General features: G+C 37.3%; 1 long non-coding RNA gene across 3 annotated transcripts in view; it reads right to left on the reverse strand.

Annotated features, from left to right (window-relative positions):
• The window catches only part of LOC123639411, a 94,150-nt gene extending 75,244 nt beyond the window's left edge, over positions 1 to 18,906 (reverse strand). For 2 of the 3 annotated variants that reach the window (XR_006735720.1, XR_006735721.1), the window contains exon 1: positions 18,221 to 18,905. This is a non-coding gene — a long non-coding RNA (uncharacterized LOC123639411). Of the gene's footprint in view, positions 1 to 18,220 lie in introns of all 3 variants that reach the window. The other variant, XR_006735719.1, reaches the window with a different exon arrangement.
• Between the last annotated feature and the right edge of the window lie 831 nt (positions 18,907 to 19,737).

Consider the following 19,737-nt stretch of genomic DNA (forward strand, 5'->3'; position numbering starts at 1 on the left):
TCTCTATTTCAAAAAAGTCGCATGACCTCAACAGTTCAAAGTTATCTGACCTGAGCTTGTTAATAATGTGTATTCCCTCTAAGGGGAGGTTAGCCACAGCGCAAATTTCCCCGTTATATCACCAAGCAGGTTGGCCAAACATAAGGACTTTTGGGTGCTGTTCAAGGCTGGGAATTCTACATCTCTGCCCTGATGCGCCACATTGGAAAGAGTAGCAGGAAGTAACTACAGGGATGGGGACTAGAGAAGAAATAATAAGCTCTGTGCTGACTAATTGATGAGACTGTCAAAAAGATGAAATGAATGAGATGCTGAGGAAGATTTTGTAAGACTTGGTAAGTTACATGGCACTAGACAAGTGTAAGGTGTTATTATGATCATTACTATTAATAGCCTCAGTTTACAATGGAAGAGTTATATATAGCTTGTGAGAGATGAGTTTTTTCAAACAATGATACATTTATTCCTCCATCATCCAATTCTTGCTCTTTCAGCTTATTTCTCAGCCAGCATGAGTGACATGTATACTCTACCCTTGTTTGCTTCTGTTTTTGTCATAGTTTGACACAGTTGGAATACATGGGAAGATCTTGCAGAGAATAAGGCCGCGAGCAAACTCTGAAATTTTAAAAATAACTGTCTCTGAATAGTAAAGTATGAAGGTTTCTTCACATATGAAGATCAAGATGCTCTTGTTAATAGGGCTAAAAGCATGTAACAATTCCTGGAGGATGGTAGAATATTCCGAAAGCTCAGCATATGCCCTCTATAGCTGTAAAATGTCATTGTCACAAAAGGCAGAGACATGTCAGAATGATCTCCGCTTCTGAGCTTGGCCATCTGAATTGTCTTCTTGAAATAAGTCTGCATACGTGCGTGCACATGCCTGTGCAGGCACAGGCTCTTATGGTTGTGTAATTATAAGCACACACAGTTATACAAAAATATAGCTTTGTGAGAACGGAGGGCACATTTGGCAGAGGGCTATAAAACTCACATATGTCATCAATCATTCATAAACCACTTAAAAGTAAAACTAGATTAATACAAGTAGATATTCAGTTGCCCACCATGGGAAAAAGGGCTGTTTTCTTCTCCTAATTAACTACTACCAGCATCTTTAGAATGCTGCTGTAAGCATAGCATGGTCCACGGTACTTAAGTGGGCAGGGGAGAAATGTGTAAAGTGGTTATAAAAAGGGCAGTACAGTCATAAATAGGATGAGGAGGTTTACATTTGCTAGTATGGAATGATACATTAAGTCAGAAAGCAACTTGTAGAACATTAAATATAGTAAGGTCCCACTTAGGTTTTTATACACACATACAGACAAATGTACCTATACAAAAAGTATGAAAAGGCAAAAATGAATCTATTAATTGTTCTATCTGGGCAGAAAAGTTGAATTGGAGAGGGAGGAGTAGGAAGAAGGAGGGAGTGCCTTTTCAATCTTTGAATTTCAGTATGGCTACTATTATTTTTATAATTAATTTTTAAAGAAACAAAGGAAATATAAGTCACAGCACCTATATTTAGGGGACACTGAGTGTAATTACAAGCCTCTTGTCACAGAGTCTACTCATTTCTGTTGGTCACGTCATTCTGTAAAATAAATAGTTTTTAATTGATGGAAGTAGCACCTTTTCTGGCCTATGGCCACTTACCCTTCACAAGTACTTCCAAAGCTTCATCCAGGACATTATGTCCATGTTAACCTCAAATCTAAGGAATAGAAAATACTGGTAAATCCATTGTGCTCTCAGTCCACATTCACAGCAAAAAGGATTTTTCTTCTTGTTTTTAACTGGACAGATTTGAAGCACTGGAAGCAAAAATTGTACCTTCCTCCTTAACATGGATAGGTTTTTAATGCATACATGCTACCATGAGAATCTCACAAGTGGCTGCTTCAGAATATGGGCTCAGGTGAAAGCACATCCTACTTTCACCACCACTGATGGCAGGATTCATTAGCCCTTTATCAGGGCACCTCATCTGGGATCTTTTGAAACAGCAGTGCACAAAGAGCCAACAGACTAAAAATTTGGGTCTGACATTTTGTCTATGGGGTGATCCAACTGACTATAGTTAGCATGCAGGGCCCTAGTCATTCATTCATTTGTTTGAAAATATGACCTGTGCCATGAACCATGCACTTGGTCACAGTGAGAGCATAAGATGAATTTTCTTCTATTCACTCCCCTCAGGAAACTTACAATTGTGCAAACAACAACTTCAAATAGAGAGAAAATCATAAAGATGACCACTCTTATCTAACCTCTGAAAAATTCGTGTGTTCATCTGTGATATAACCTAAAATTTTACTCATAAAGAAAGTAAAGCATTAATCTTTATTTCCATGAGGTTAGAAATCAAAACAAAAGAGTTAGTAATGGGAGTAATGGGGAGTAATGAGAGGCTACGTGAGGAGCTAGCAGACCATGGCTGGGGGGCCAAACCCAGGCTGCTGCCTGTTCGTGTAAATAAAGTTTTATTGGAACACAGTCACACTCAATTGCTCATGGATTGTCTCTGGCTGTTTTTGAACTACAACAGAGCAGATGAGTATTCACAACAGAGACCATGTTCCACACAAAAGCTAAAATATTCACTAACTGGCTTGGTATAGAAAAAGTTTGTCAGACCCCAATATGTTAATAAAACCTGAAAAATATCCTTAAAAAATGGAATATGCCTATTTGTCTACTTTTCATTTTGCTGTGCACTTTTTGGGAATCTTTGTTGCTGGAGGCCAGCCTAAGGGATTCCTTAAGATGTGTGTTTATTCTCTCTCTCATATTGGGAGGAAAAAAAGAGACTATAAACAGTACGGTAAAACATAGGTAGAGGGGATATAAATTAAAATTAGAATGACTTTACAAACAATGTTTTTATATCTGAACTTAGCCACTACATTCACACTCACGTTGGCCAAGGGCTGAAGTTTTGTGATGAGTGTAGAAAGAAAGGCCAGAATTAAATGAGTAAGATCATAATGGGGCTTATTTAACCAGCCTTGAAAATGTTTATCACATTGTGTGTACTGCCCAAATTTCTGAATGTCCCAACTTTATCCTAAAAAGAATCTGGCCAATTTAAAAAAAAATGCTTAAGCTACATTTTCACAAAACATTTGCATGGATGGAACCAACCTACTGCCAAAGATGCTCCAATTTAATTCTGCCTGGCAAGTTGGCTAGGCTTGTTTGGCATTTCATTAACAAAAAATAAACCTCACTCTTCTTCCTGAGAAAATAGCATGTATAGTATTTTGGGGGACAGCAAAGCTCAGTGTGCTACTTGTTGGTATGAAAAAAATACATATCTGAGATGTGGATAAATAAAGCTTTAAAAAGCCTTTCTCTGGCATAACTTGCCACCCTGGGAAATCTATTATTTTAGGTAGGTGACTGAATAAAAGTGCCATATAAAATATACTCTTAAATGTTTAAAAATCACAGAGAAACAATGTCATAACATAGTAAGAGGACTGATCTAGAAATTTGGAAAACAGTCTCGTGACATTTTTACACTACGATGCCCCATGCAAGCCAATAATTTAGTCTTTTTAAATTTTAGCTTCTTTTGGGGGGGTAGAATATGCATAAAATATAGATGTTGGGAGAGAAGATAAAATAAAGATACTTGTATGTCTGTGACTCAATTGCTGTTCCTCAGAAGAAATGAAAGGTTAAAATTAAAGGTTAAAATATAAAAGCATCCTACGGCTTCCTGACTCAATTATCAGCGGTGGCACAAAGATTTTTTCAGTTCTGTGTCAAATACTTATTCAAAGAAGTCTGAATTTAGTTGACGAAAATAAGTTGCAAACAGCTATCAAGGGGGCTGCATAGTTCATGTAAACACAAATTGGATAATGATGGAGTTCATGCAATGATTGGATAATGCACAGGGTATTGACAAGGCTGAGGATAGTTGGGATGGGGTGGGAACAAGACACAGGAAGGAAAGGTTCTTGAAGAAGGTGCCACACTGTGTTGACTAAAGGAAAACTAGGAACAAGCCAGGGAAGAAGAGCGAGAAGTGATCTGAGGCAAAGTAGACAGTAAATGCAAAGAAGTGATATGGTTCATATGTAGAATTCCAAACTGTTTGCATTTTGCTAGAGAGCAAAGTGTAAGACAGGGAATTCTTAGAGACAAGACTAGAGAGAGGCAGAAAATAGCAGATTTAAGGCCAGAATTTAGCTTGAGACTACTTTGGACATTATCTGTCAGGGTGCAGAAACACGAGAGGATTTTAAGCTCGCGAAGGGCAAGTCTACTTTGGGTTGTAAGTTAGGTGGATCTCATGGTGACAAGGCTGATGGAGGAAAGGTGCAGATGTCCAAGCAAGAGATGAACCACTGCAAGTGGCAGAAGTTCTGAACTACAACAGTGGTGGCGGTGATGAGCATTACAGATGGATTCAAGAAACATTTAGGATGGCAAATCAGTAGATCCTGGTAATGGGTTTGATGTGGAAAGCAACAAAAGTGGGAAGAGAGGAGCCAAAAATGACTCCCTGCAGTGCCACAAAATGAGCCAGAGAACACAGGAAGAGAAATCAGGTTCAGGGGAACGGTTGTGAGGTCAGTTTGCACATTGGGTTAGAAGGTGCTAGACGGACACAGCAAGCAGCTAGATATCTGAATCTAAATTGCAGACCAGGGACTTGAACTACATATAAAATGTGGGAGTAGCTGCAAATCACGACGGTGGAGGAGAATACTCTGGGGGAGTGTGCGGGGCGAGAAGAGCAGTGGGCTGAGGATGAACAGAATAGGAAGGAGAGAAATCCATGAAAAGACATAGAACAATCAGAGGACCATCTGGAGGGTAGGTGCCAGGAGAGCAGGGAACTTGCAGAAGAGGGAGTGATCAGCAAGGTCAAATGCACACAGAGATCTAGGAAAGAACCAAAGAACCCACTGGATCTAGCAATTCAGGAACCATAAGTTCATCAGTCATGAAGAGCAGATGCCAGATGCTAGGGATTGTAAAGCAAAGTACACATACACCAAAGGTTCAAGAGGTTTGAATGAGTGGGGAGGAAGAGATCAAAATGATGATGGAGAAGAACCAGAACCACGGACGGGACGTTCAGGACAGGAGCAACGTGGGATGCACTTGAACCAATGACCGTCAGTGTCTGAGTGCCACCCTGACCACAGCCATCCTTTCTGTTCTCCTACCACATTCACATTTGAGAAACTTTCTGGGCAATTCACCCTGGTCCTAGGATGGTGGCTCTTTGGCAAGCAAAACATGGAATAAGATGAAGACAGATGTATTGTTTTCTTATTAAGTCTCCTAAGGAAATCAGACAAAAGGTGATTTCTTTCTTAAATAAGTACCCTCCTTTTAAAATCTCTTCTTTCATTCCTATTTAAGCCTTGTCAGTCATTATCAGAGTGTTTATACTTTACATATAACCATGTTTTTTGCAATAGATGTGCGGTGCATTATGAAACATCCAACATGAGATCTGATTTATTGGGGAATGACAAGTCTTTGTCTGCAGTTTAGAATCTCATACACTTGTAAGGGACAGTACAGTGTAGTCAAAAGAGGCTCATCTGGGTATGAATAGATTTGAGTTTTTCCTGGCTCTGTCACTACCTAGCTGTGTGACCTTAAACAAGTCCCTTCCCCAAGCTCAGCCTCATTATAATTATGAAATGAAGTGTTTCCACTTGACGGTTTCCTCTCTTGGAATTTCCAGAGAAGAGAAAACAACACCAGATAATCCATTTATACTTTCTAAGATGCAGGAAATGAAATAAAAATGTTTGGTGAGTGCCGAAACAAATATTGAGCAGTTCCCAGGTCATAAAATTATGGTGTACATCTTAGGAGAGAAATAAGTGCTGCTAATAATTAGAAAAGATAGGACTCTACAAAGAGCCTTTTCTTTTTCAAATGAAAAGCTCATTTGAGTCACACAATATTTTTCTTCCCTTTCAAAGTCCAATACCAAGTGTTTGGTGACAAATCAAAGCAGGATTGTTCCAGTCTCAGTACACATGCCACTGTCTCCAAAAGCAAAGTCAGAAAGACAATTTCTGGAGACAAATGATTCATTTCTGTTTCTGCTCTATTCACTAGAACGACAGAACCGCAGTCGAGACTCACTCTGAGGTTCAGTCGTACTGACTTGATGCTGGTTACCACACAGACTGCGGTTTCTCTCTGTAGTGTGTCCCTAGACGATGCTGGATACAATTACCTCGAAGAACCCTGGCGTGTGGGGGCTAGGACGCTTAAAATGTGCTCTTAGCTTTAAATAAATTTGAGTAACACATACTTGTGATCCTGGAGATAAAATGGAATAAATCAAAGTACAAAGAAGTAACCTCATTCCCTTTCTTCTTCATTCGAGAGACAAAAGAAAAACTACGCAGATCTCTGGTCCCCTTTCTAGGATTTGCTGGGATCCTGTAGCCTCCGTCAGTCTTGCTCGACGTGTTGTAACTTTTCCATCAACCCCTTCCAACAACTTGTAATTTCTTTCTAACCTTGACTCCTTCTGAACCCTCCTTCTATGGTGGTGGATTTTTTGATGTTATTTTGTTTTGTACAATTATTTCCTTCACAACTACTAAATATATTCCCCCCACTTTTTTTCATATAATATCTACAGTTAGTCCAAGACCTATTGATATCTCACTGAGATTATTCTGGCTTCTTTTATCTGGTCTTCTGATTTCTGAAAAGTTAGACTCTTTATCTGCCTTTATATGGCCCCCAGTCTTCATAATTTATAAATAAGCCAATTATCAATACTTAGCAGAAATACTAAGGTTGTTTCCATTGCTTTTTCATGGGCCTCACCACTTTTGCTTCCTGCTTAGGTTTCCCCACCGACATTTTGTGTGGTTGGCTTTCCTAACTTCCCAGTGCATGTGGGCACCTCTCTCTGCCGCACCTACCAGTCTGCCATGTTCTCAGTTAGGTCACCTTAGTGTGCACGTCATCCAGCCATTCCTCTTTTATGTCTGAAACCTCCTCCCAGTGTGCACCCTGAGTTTGTAATAATGTCTTCAGTTCACCTCCTCTTCTTTCTTCTTTCCCTCCGTAATGCCTGGCTCTAACTTTCTATAAGAAGTCCACCTTTGCGGGCAATATCTGGAAAGCAAATGTCCCTCAGTTGCAATTTCTCAACTACAGACCATTCTCTACCCCCAGCTTTTTTTAATACCTAAAATTACCCTGCAACGTGAATATTTCATGTCTTCATGATTTTAGTGGTATTTTCTCACTCCAAATTTATTATATCTGTATCTCCTTTATTAGATTTTAAACGCCTCAAGTGCAGGAATTGTATAACTATAAATCAACCTTTTTGGGCACTGTCCAGTCATCATTTTGAAAATGTAGAAATTTTAATGGTAACAATAAAAGAGAGAGGATTATGCAAATTTACCTGTTCTTCCATGAGGACATGAATGAACAAATCATTTTGGAAACCACATAGCTTGGCTCTATCAGCTCCCCAGTGGGCCTTGAAAGCACTAAGCCTATTTCTTACCTTGCTTTCTGTCCTGTGGAGCTAATCCAACCATACACTTGCCTTTGAAGTCAACTGGAACATCATGCATGGGTGAGCTCCAGAGAGCACACAAAAGCAAGAAAAGAAAACTGACATGTTATTCTTAACCAAAGGGACTGTGCTATTTCCGTGTTTCTGTACACACTTGGGCATCCCACAGACTTCGAGAGCCTGCAGATGAAGTAGGAGAAGAAGCTGAAGTTATCAGTGTCCTGCAAATGGGCAGCAGATAAAGCCACAATAGAAGGGAGGTTTTAAATTCCAAACAAATCATTCTCGGTTTTTTTATTCTTTATCGAGAGTCATACAGTCACAAATATAAAGTTCTTTTAGGCTATGAAACGACTCCCTGAGAATGTCAAGCCCTTCTGCAAATGGCATCCTCTCTTCATCTAAGGTATAAAAATTGCCTGTAGACTAGCATTCAATTCCATGTAACAGACAGGTATCCAGAATCTTTACTGAAAAGGAATTGTGCTCATCAAGATGAGAGGACCAGCAGCAACTTCAAAAATAAAAGCATAAAACAGTTCTCATAGCATATAGCCCGCCACTTAAAAGCACACTCTCAAATAGCATCAGTATGTAATGTGGCAACGTTGGTGAAATAGAATTACAGTTTTAATACTGTAGTATTACCACTGTAGTATTACTACTATAGTATTACTATTATACTATAGTATTACCACTGTAGTATTACTCTAATCCCATATTCAAGGGCTTAAACTAAATGACATTTTGGAAACTACCTAAATTTATTATATAAATACTTTTTGACCCTTTCCTAAAAAAAAAGTTCTACTGAAATGAAAGAACCAACAAGAGGATCCACTACTTAACGACTACGTGTGTTCTTGGGTGGTTTTCTTCACCTCTCCAAACCTCTGTGTAGTAATTTGTAAACTGTGAATAATAATAATACTTGCCCTATAGCCCATGTGGGAATGATGCCTGACATGTGAGAAATGGTCAAGAAATATTAGTAACGTAGGTATTATAATCTATATTTTACAAAGGAAGAAAAAGTGTTTTAAAGATGCTAAGCAATTGATGGAAATAAGTAGCAGGTCTGGAATTTTAATCTAATTTGGTTTGATTCCAAAGCCTATACCCTTTCTACCACAAAGGTTGCTGCTTCCCTTAGAGTCCCAAAGTGAAAATGAAAAGGAGACATCAGCAGAGAAAATCCTCCAAATGCCATCACAAAAAGATGCCTGTATTCTAATAACCCTCTCTTCAAAGTGTGTGCTCAACTATTAGAATATTAGACTTTCAAAAACGATTTGAAGCCCTCAAATCACAAGACACTAAACTCCAAAGTAAAAATGGCCAAACCATGACCAGTCAATGTAGCCTACAAAAATGAACATGCACCTAAGATGCAGAAGCTCAGTGATGACTGTCAAGATATGGATTCACCAGAGGTGCAAGAAAATCACGTTGTGCTGCTGGACGTTGACTGATGTAGTGCTATAATTTAGATTTCATATTTAAATATTTCAAGATGAAGCCTAAGAAGTTGTATTTGCCATCAAAAGCATCATTAATCAAAATACTTTGGCTATATTATTGGGGGAAAGACCTAGATGGTGATGAGCAACTTATGCAAAAGTTACATTGTTATTCCTGAGTACCCTGGAGATATACTGAAGAGGTGTGGCATCCCCTGAGAGTTAACAAGGTGAGGTTGCCTAATCTAGAACATATTTACTTTAGAGCTATGGCACCAAAATTAAATTTAAAGAAGACATGGGACATTATGATCTAGCAAGTCAAAGCGAAACTGAGACTAGGTAAATCTGAAATTCAATAAAAACTTGATTTTTTTCCAAATATTTTCTTTCATCTCTCCTGATCCCTGAATTTAACCATATACCATATTTCCACAGTGTATAATACTTTGGCTTTCTCAAGGTTTATTATTATTATTATTTGTTTCTTTTTTTCTTCAAATGGTGTGAGTCTAAATGTGTGTTTAAAAGGTAGGTCAGAAGTAATGTCTCTAAGTCTCAAATCTTCATGTTCCAAATCTCCCACTGGGGAGTGGGGGGAGGAGAAGAAATTTCGTTAAAGACTTTCTCAACCATACCTTTCACATCGCATGGAGTTCGAAGGTGCCTCCTGCAAATGGGGATCAAAATGAAATGCAGCTCAGAGCAGACAGCAGTGAGAGGAGCTCCTTATTTGGGAGCACCAAAGGCAATCGCAAGTCACAGGGAGAAGGTGTGTAGTGTCTCTGCTGTCATTTTCTGTTTAGATGGTGAAGCTTGCTTCCCAAAGACACTGCGAACCGAGAGCTGCCACATCCGACAGGGAGACGCTGCTGTCTGTTCTCCATGTGGGTCTCATTAAGTATCCTCCTTTCTGATTCCCTCCACGATGTGTCTAGTATAAGTCCCTTCACATAATAGGCTACTGGGGATAATTAGCCCTTTGTAACACCCTACCTGGCCCCCAATAAAAGGACATCTGTCTTCCCCTGAGTGGAGAAGGCCACACGCTGTCCACAGGACACGTCTGCTAGGAATGGGTGTGCGCCTCTCTATCCAATTCTTCCCTTCCCTGAGCAGAGAAGGCAGAAATAGCCAAGGCTCTTCTCTATACAGCTACGCAATACAAACTCCACAAGAGAAAAGAAGAGAATAATTAAGTTGTTACTGGGCTTTTGCTCTTTACAGGTAACTAAATGCAAATTCAAGACTTTTTAAGTTTTACAACTTTTTTTTTGGGGGGGGGGGCTGGCTACTCCATGGCTTCCCTGGAAAATGACAATCAATATGCATATAAAGTTGTTGTTTTTCCCTAAAAATCGTAAAATTTGATATTTGACAGAGAAAGTGAGAACTGAACCAATCCCAAAGCTCTTTACTTAATGTTAGGTTTTACTTGGAATCGTGTTTTTCTCCCTGTGGGTAAATGGCATAATATTTCTGCCAGAGAGTGAAGCCATGGGCAGGGCTTTACACATCCAGGGATGTTGAAGACAGCTTTGAAAAGTTTTCCATCACACAGAATGTGTTAGCCTGTCTTCTCAAGATAGCGAGGAAGTTGAAATATTTCAAAAGATAGACACATAAGCGATGATTTCAACTATTTTTAAAACATTTCAATTTGCATTTATGTCCAAACTTTGGAAGAATATTGTGAAGCACAATTAAGACAACAGTAAACTCCACCGACTCCCTGTCCCCGAATACACACACACATTTTATTATTAATTATCAATAAAGTATTTGAAAGTTTGGGACAATTAAACCAACTACTAACAGTATGGCTTAGTTAATTTTTAAAAAAGTTCTCATGAAATGAATACCTTGTGTTTTGCTGATAAAATCACTTGAAAATTCTAAAATCCATTTTTAAGAACTGGCCATTATTCTGAATATTTTCACTATAGTTCTTACAACAAATAATCTGAACCAATACCCTGAGCCTAAAATCTATATTTGATTGTTAATACTGCCTTCTACCTGTGAGGAAATAGCTTTTCCCTTCACAGTACTGAAGTATGATTGCTAAGAGTAATTTCATTATATTATTCAATTAGTTCTTTAAGGTTTTTTTTCTCTCCAATTATATTATAGTTGATGAGGGAAAGATCATATTTTCTCCTTTTATAAAATCCTTCACAGTGCCTTTAGCAATGCTGTTCAGATGAGATAATTAAGGGGAAAAAAGGTCAACTGACTGAGTGAATGAATGATTGAAAATCGTCCCAAATTTATGACAATAATCATGATTCTTGGGTCAGAGATACCATCTTAGTTAAAAAGATTATATACCACACCAACTTTTAGCCAATGTGGTATGGAAAAAATAAAATTCCCCAATTGAAATTCTGAATGTTTTAAAATACCTTGTTTTGTGGACAAGAACGAGAAATTCTTTGCCATAGGTACCCATATATCTTATTGTATTTACCCAACCAAAAGATGAAATAATACTGTCAAAGAGATAATTGACTAAAGAAATTTAAAATGTTCATAAATATTAGAGTAACTGAGTGAATTGAAGCAGATTGGACTGCATCGCACTGAATTAGCAAGATTAAAGTGAGCACTACTAAACTCTGGATTCAAATCTTCCTAGCATTTTTTTTAAATTACCAGACTTAAAAAAAAAAAAAAAAAAGATCTCATCTTTAAGATGATATGCCTATTTATATAGATAACTCTATTCCATACCATTTTCCGACTAGTCAAAACTGTTTCTCCATACTCAATATAAGCACATCTGATGAGAGTCAATGCATGTCTCCTGCTTCCATTACATAAGTATACACCTTCTAGATGACTTCCTTGCCACTTAAAATTTATACCATTCTCAATATTTTTTTAAATTAAAATTAAAAGCTGCTAACATGTAACTATTTCTGTAAATGTCACCAAATGGAATTTCTTTTAAAGATCAGCAGCATCATCATACAACATGCCTAAAAATGGAATGTTATTATTCGTGCGTCACTTACAGCCTTTTTCATACTAAGCCCACAGCCAACCAACAAAACAGAGGATTCAAGGAACTTTTTTTAAAAAAAACCTTTTGACCAAAATGAGTTATTAACTTAGCATATTAAAAAGAATCTTTTTTATGTTTGTACATTCAAATAAATATGCAATGTCCCCAAATTTGTATAATATGAATTTAAGAGAGAGCCAAAGGATTTATCTTCACAGTGACAAAACAAGCAGTTAATTCAGAGGGGAAAAAAAATCTTCAACGGACTCAACTGATGGGGACTGCGTTGAGAAAACCGGCCGATTAAATATTTCCCTTTCCAACTGCATGTGGTGTGTTCTTATGGCAAATCACAGGGGCTAAATATTGTTCTCCATTTGCTACTCTCATTGTGCACCCAGGTGGCAGCAAGATACCAACAATTACACACTGTAGCTCAGTGCCAAGGTTCATGCCTGAAATTAGTGTCAAAATGAAAGGACCATAGAAAGTTAGGGTCAAAGGGGAGCCAGGCTCATCCTCTGCATTTTACTGACATCAACCCAGCATGTGATAACCATTTGGAGCACAGAAATGTTTCATTTCTGGAACTCTCCTGGGTTGTTCAGCTGCTACTATTAAATACACACTGCAGAACTATTCCTTGTTTCTTAAAAGCAGGACAGCTCAAAGCCTCACGGCCAAAGCTTTATCCTCACTGGTCTCAACTAGCAGGTAGGAATCCCCAAGGAATGGGTCTGCTTTGGCAGAGGACTGTCATATAAATTAGAGGGTACACAAAGTCTTTGGGATACACTGGTTCCAGGAGCGACTTTTCTAGCTTGCTTCACCCAGGAAAATTAGTATGTAGTACATATATATAAAATAATAGTAACACCTCCTTGAAGTACACGCTATATTTATATCTATGTATGCAAGTCTCGCTCTTACAGCTAGTAAAATAGTCCCAGAGCAGAGGTCAGATGTAGTAGTTGCTTTAAGAAATATCCACCTGGATTTTCGTATAAAGTAAAATGTCTACCTTAATAACTTGGTCTGAGAGCTCATCACATACATACCTATAGATTTCTCTTGAGGTTTCAAGGCTACACTTTTCAATACCATTGAGCAAAAACATAAATATTAATAATTAACCAAAAGAGCTGCTTATTGATAGAGGAGATTGAGATTTGCACTAGGAGTTTGAACGTTGAATTTGACTTTTATTGAAAATAAAAACCCAACATAAAGTATCAACTAACAAAACTTTTATGATGGTTAAGGGAATAGTCCTTTTGAGGGGGCTGGGGTAGGCATGGTCAGCAACTTCTCTAGTACTGAAATATGTCCCAGGGAATAGAGAAATAATCATATACGGTGTAAAACAATAAAATCGACATAGAGTCAGTAGCATCATGGGTCTGAATAGTGGTAGAAAAACATGCAAACACAACACAATTGCACTTTCCTTTAGAAACACCTGGAAGTCCATTCTATATCAAATGTATTAATGTTGACATGACAATTTATTCCAAAAAGAAGCAAAAATGTATTTGAAAATAAAGATTATTATATCTATCTATACATTCATTAATAGGATCTATGACCCTAATTTAAAGATCCTTAAAGGCTCTGGGTTATGACTTTAGGAATATTATTTTCTCTTTTAAAGCTAGTTTTCCTCCAGTTACTATTCTCTCTCTCCTCCCCTCCCCTCCTCCCCTCTTCCCACCCTCAAAGGTTTATTAACTGCACATTCTATGCCAGGCACTGTACTAGGCAATAGGGCTCTAACTTCCAAGCCTTCCAGTCCTCCCTTTTTTAAGTTCTTGTTTTATTTCACTGCTGGTTTCCTGAACTCTTGGCCAGCATGTCAGTTGGGCATGTCCACAAACACAGACACAAGAAATATGGGAAACGTTACCTAGCTTCAAATCACTGTAGTTGCTGCAAATGTCATATGTCAAATGATCAATGCAGATAAAAGAATTTTAGGATTTAATTTCTAAGACAGGCTTCCTTGGATCCATGGGCTATGACCCAAACACTGAAGGTTGGAAGGCTTTTAGAAAGCAGTGGCAAAATAGTTACAGGTGCAGGAACACTCAGAGAAAATGCAAGGCAAAGTTTCTGGGGGCAATGAGCAGATCAACCTTACGATGTAGAAAATTTCTACTTAGAAATAGGCAGTGATGCAATTGGAAAGAAAGGCTGAAGCCAAATGGATAGGAGATCTAAAAAGGTTTGAGTTTTAAAATTTTACGCTATTGGCTCTAGGGAGTCCCTGGATGCAGAGGGAAATAACATAATAAATGTATCAAGGTAGGTATGAGGCACCTTTATCGTGAGGGCAGAGACTTGGGCAATAAAGTCTAGGGCTTTAAAGCCTGTGATATTTACTGCTTCATTTTGGGCACCTTGAACAAGCCCGGGACATTATGAAATTTCAATAATACTTGTTGAATGACAAAAAATAATTAATAGAACCTGAAGGGCCTAGGTTTTAAGTCCTCTCAGCTGCTTACTAGCTCTGTGACCTTGAGGAAGTTATTTAACTTCTCAAAACCTCAGTTTCCTCATCTATAAGCAGGGATAGTGATGCTACCTTTCTCATAAAGTGATTGGGAAGATTAAATTAGAAAACAAAGGTAAAGGGCTTAGTACATTGTCTGGCATATAGAAAATAAATGTTAGCCATTAATAATTAGCATTAGAAATTCCTTAAAATAGTACAGGAAGCATTGGAAGGAAGCATAAAAACAGTAAAACCAGTTTACCATCTGCTGCATCATGGGCCTGAACAGTAAGGGGGAAAAGATGCATTCAGACTTTTTTAATGCATATCAATAAGATAACTTCTTGAAGCACATTCTGTTTTGCCAATACAGTCTTCTAAATTGGTATATACGCCTAAAATATATTTTAAGCCACTTAAAGAACAGACAAGAGAAATACAAGCTCTAAAATGATATACATTGCAACGTGATTAACTGATGACGTATGAGCAACTAGTGAGATTTCTATAATCTGCAAAATCAGGAAAATAATATTGAATACCGGTAATGGGGACAAATTAAGAGCCATAGGAAAAGTGTCTGTCACATGGTAGGCACTAAATAAACATGTGTTGAGTGAATGAATAAACACTTTATAAATCTGTGTGGGAGGGGATTTTTAAAATAATTTGTTTGATTTCCATATTTCAAATTTCCAGCAAATTGAATTTCTTCAACTATTTTCTGGAAATTTAACACTTCGAAAGATCTCTGCAGTAAACTATGTTAAAAACCCTTAAGACTGTGGTAATTACCTATGCACCGTATGTTCCTGACCACTGTGTGCTACCTGGTCTTTCTTTCTCAAAGGAAACTCCTAGCCTAATGGTATATTTCAGTGTTTGCATCTGAACTATGAACTCAGTTGTTAGAAAAACACAGGAAATTCAAAGATTTATAAATCACAAGTACACTGTACTTAAATCATGTCAAGTAATATTGAGGACATAAAAGTATGGCTTAGAGATATTATTAAGGATACAAAAGGTTCCGTCGATGATACAGTATTATAAGATCGTAAAGTCTAATAACTTTATCACTCAGGGTCATAACAAGTCTATACAAGCCATCTCTTGAAAAAGAGATTATAAACACCATTAAGCAAATACAATTTTCACATTTTAAAATCTAAATAAGTTATTAGTGAGTGTTAGAGTGTATAATTAAGCTTTCTGGCATAACTTTTATTTTCTTAAGTCACTCTGGTATCATTTAAACAAAAGCTATCCAACTGACACCAATGCAAATTAAATTCTGCTGTTGGATCACAAAAATGATTAAATACAAAACCCATAAATAAAACTTGACCATGTATCCTTGCCAACAAGTTAAAATAGTAACTTGGGGTGATATCTTCACTAGCTATCTAAGAGGGCCCCTTCCCTGCCAGTTCGCCATTCTCTATAATAAATGTTCTAGAATGATGCTGTTTTGTAGAAAATAAACTAAGAGCTGAAGGCAAGATTTTATTAATTACGCAAGTAACTAGCTACTTCTGGGAAAAATCTATATCCTAATATCAACCCCACAAACAAAATTCCAAGGCCAAGTTAAATCTTTCAGGACTTCATACACAAGTTTTAGGTTTTTTCCTCTCAATCTCAGACATTATTTATCTGAGTTATTCTCAGATAAATAGTTTCGAAGTCAATACAACTTTCTAGATGACAGGTAAGAATAATGGCACACCAAAAAGACAAAAGACAAAATTGTAGTAGGCAGAAAGAAACTACGAGTAACTAGTTGCTCTCTAACAGTGTTATTTGAAAAGGAATACAATGATAAAAAGAAAGCAAACTTCGGAAAATTTAGTAAATCTATCAGGAGAGAAAAATAATTCAATCAGATACAAGACCTTAATTTTACTTTTATAAAAAAATCACACCAATTGCATGTTAATTCAGCAATATTACATTCTGACTTTAAGTTTTCACTATAATCAAGTTACATCCTATAAACATTTTTCCAATTAGCATTTAGAACAACGCAGTTTGGAAGCTATTGGCTTTGTGTAACTTGTACAGAAAAATTAATGTAAGAATTTCATTTTGACTTACATGAAAATTGATCTAATATGTCACAACTTCAGCTCCCAAAGGATTTGATTCTTTAAAAGCTACATGATTAGCTTTACTTGTGTGTACACCTCCCGAAAGAATTGAGGTGCAAAGATGTTCCTGGTAACATTAGCTGCAATCTTATTAATTTTACACATTTGCACTTACCTATTTAATAAGGATAGATATAACAACTCTATATTTACATACTTTTTAAAATTCTTAGTCCCCAATTTTAAATTTTAAAAAACACTTGACATCTGGAAAGCAAAGTAAAATCACATCTGTGATAGTATGTAATACTTATTCCTTCTGTTTTCTCAGCTTTTTCTGGCTTTCATGCCTTTTTGCTTTTCCCCTTTAAACCACAAATTATCATATTGAATATTCTTCCCTTTAAGACACACCTAATTCTACAAAGGAAGTGCCAAATTAAGGTAGGAGCAATCTGGAAATACTCACTGTTTTATCTCAAGAGTTGAATGCAATTGCTTCAGCTGAGATAAATGCATGAAGACTTTTCTGAAATAACTTTTACATAAGGATAAAATGATTTCTACATAAGAAACAATTACTAGCCAACATTATTATCACCAGAAAATCGTAAGCTAGAATGAGCAATAAAAATATTGTATTTGGAATGAGATATTAGAGAATAGCTATTAAAACATTTTACTCAATTTCTATTACACCTTAAAATGAAAGTCATCAAAATGTCATTACAGGCCTTTTCCCCAGATTCTTCAGAGAGTGAATTTAATCATTTCAGGAAATTGAGCACTATCCAACATTCACTTAAATTCTTGGAAATAACAGCAAAGCAAACACAATGTGAAATTTATAAGACATTTTATATTAAAATGTGTTTCTATACATACATAGATACATACCGGGGAGTATTTTTCTTTGGATACCTACAATTAAATATTTCTTGTACAATTAACTGCTCATATAAAATATTACCTTCAAGAAGACCTGAAGTAAGAAACCCAAGGAGCCACAAGTTGCGCTCTGCAAAACCTCAGAGTTAATAAAGCCCTAAATCTATCAGCTTTTAAAAAAAAATCTTCAAAAATCAATTATTAGGAAATTACTTCCAGTCACAATTATTACTTATACAAGGAAGCATAGAACTTTTGACTGAAGAGAGCTAAACAGTAGTAGAATAAGTGCAATTATAATAATAAAGGCATCCTTATGTGTTCTTTCAGAAAACTAGTATTTTATGAAGAATTTTTAAGCCTGAAGAGACCTTTTGACATCACCTAACAACCCTGGTTCCTAATGTACTGGTTCTAGAAGTAAAATCTACATAAAATAAAGATCATTTTTATTGATTCCCCAAATGATCATTTTCTCTAAAGGAATAAAAAGCTGCTGATTTTCAGGGCAGAAAGGAAAACCTACGAAGCACCTGACTGCACTTTGTTAACAAAAGCTAGCCAATCTTCAGAGAAATGACTAACAATCAGATTCTCTAAGCTGCTCTCTTTAAACCTTTGATGCTAAAAAAATCAAATTTTAAATAGTTATATTTAAAAAGCAGTTTTCTAGCGTTACTGGCAAGAAGTACATGAAATGGTTTAAAAATTACACTTTAAAGAACATTGAATTTTTACCTTTCAGTTCGAGGAGGATGTCACTTCTTATGGAACCCATTTTCCTGGAGATACTCAGCACCGGCCGATTTAGAATAAAACATTAGCATATTACTTTTTAAAAAACTACACTACAAAGCCACACTCTCTCTCAGAAGGAAGCTGATGGCGCTTACAGGCAATAAATGCCTTTCCTGATACCTATTTTGTCATCACCATTTCATTAGCAGAGCGTCTGTTTTCTGCAGCATTCATCAATTAGCAGTTTTTAAGGGAACGGGGAAAGGTATCGGGGCTCATCTGCTCAGCCAGGCTGCATACTCCACAGCCTCTTAATCACCGCAGCTCCTTTCTAACAAGGTTCTAGAATGCAAGGAGGTCCAGGGACCATAAAGTAGCACATAAGCAGAACATTCCTGGGACTCACCAATATTGGCCACAACTTTCCCTCAAAGAACCAGCCCGTGACTGAAGGCAACAGAGTCGCCCGTAGCCTGCTGTGCCTTAGCACTTGGCACTTGCGAAACAGAGGCCAATACCATCCGAGAGACGGCTCCTGACTTCTTCCTCCTCCCAGCAGAATGCAAGCGTTTGGAGAGGACCGGCCAGTTTCGCAGGCAGCCCCAACTAGAGAGAAGGTAAGCAAATGGCAGGCTCACCCTTTCATAGTCAATCCACCTAGAGCCGCATCATCCGAATCACAAATGAAATGCTAATGTACAAGAAAACGAATGCCAATTTCCTCCACTTTGCTCCAAGTTTCCGTGGCCCCTCCACAATAAAAGATAGCTGTTTGTGGAGGCTGCCTTGTTCCATACCATTAACTCAGAACAAAACATATTTTTAGTGGGACAGCGGTGTTTACTTGTAAGAACTGATGAATTGTTCGGCACCATTTATCATTCGCAGACAAAGCCGTTCAGCCACAATTTTGGACATAAATCAAGGTACATGCTCTTCAATAAAAAAAGACTGCTTAAGTCCCCAAAACCACAGAGATTGAGGTCAGACTGGCCATAGCAACCGTGAACAAGACTTGGGCCTCTAGAAGGACCTAGCAACCGATAAATGAGTTCAGATCTCTTTTCATCTCCACTGGTGTGAAAGCCAAAATTAAAAAGATTAGATCACCCTGCACCCATTACAAAAGGCGCCACAATGAAAAAGTCATTTCCAGCCTTTGAATCACATCAAATAAATAACATTCATCCCTGCTATAATGAACAACTTTCAAAGTAAATTGAATCTCCATAGTACTGCTTTCCCTGGCTGCACGGTATTTACATAACAATATATCACAGGAAGCCCCGAATGAGTCTTATAAATGGGGAACAGGGGATAAAAACCATCTTTAGCCCCGACTACTGTATATTCAGACTGGTTTACAGTCCCCTTCATTTAAACAATGTGCTGTAGCAGGAACATAAACAATGTTTTTAAATTGTGGGAAATGAAAGTTTTTTGGTACATTTTTAAATGTCTGGACTCATCCCAAAAGACTCCCTTTTGTGGGGCACTGAGAACGTAAAAAATCACTT

The sequence above is a fragment of the Lemur catta genome, chromosome 6 (genome assembly GCF_020740605.2).
Source record: "Lemur catta isolate mLemCat1 chromosome 6, mLemCat1.pri, whole genome shotgun sequence".
Taxonomy (NCBI): domain Eukaryota; kingdom Metazoa; phylum Chordata; class Mammalia; order Primates; family Lemuridae; genus Lemur; species Lemur catta.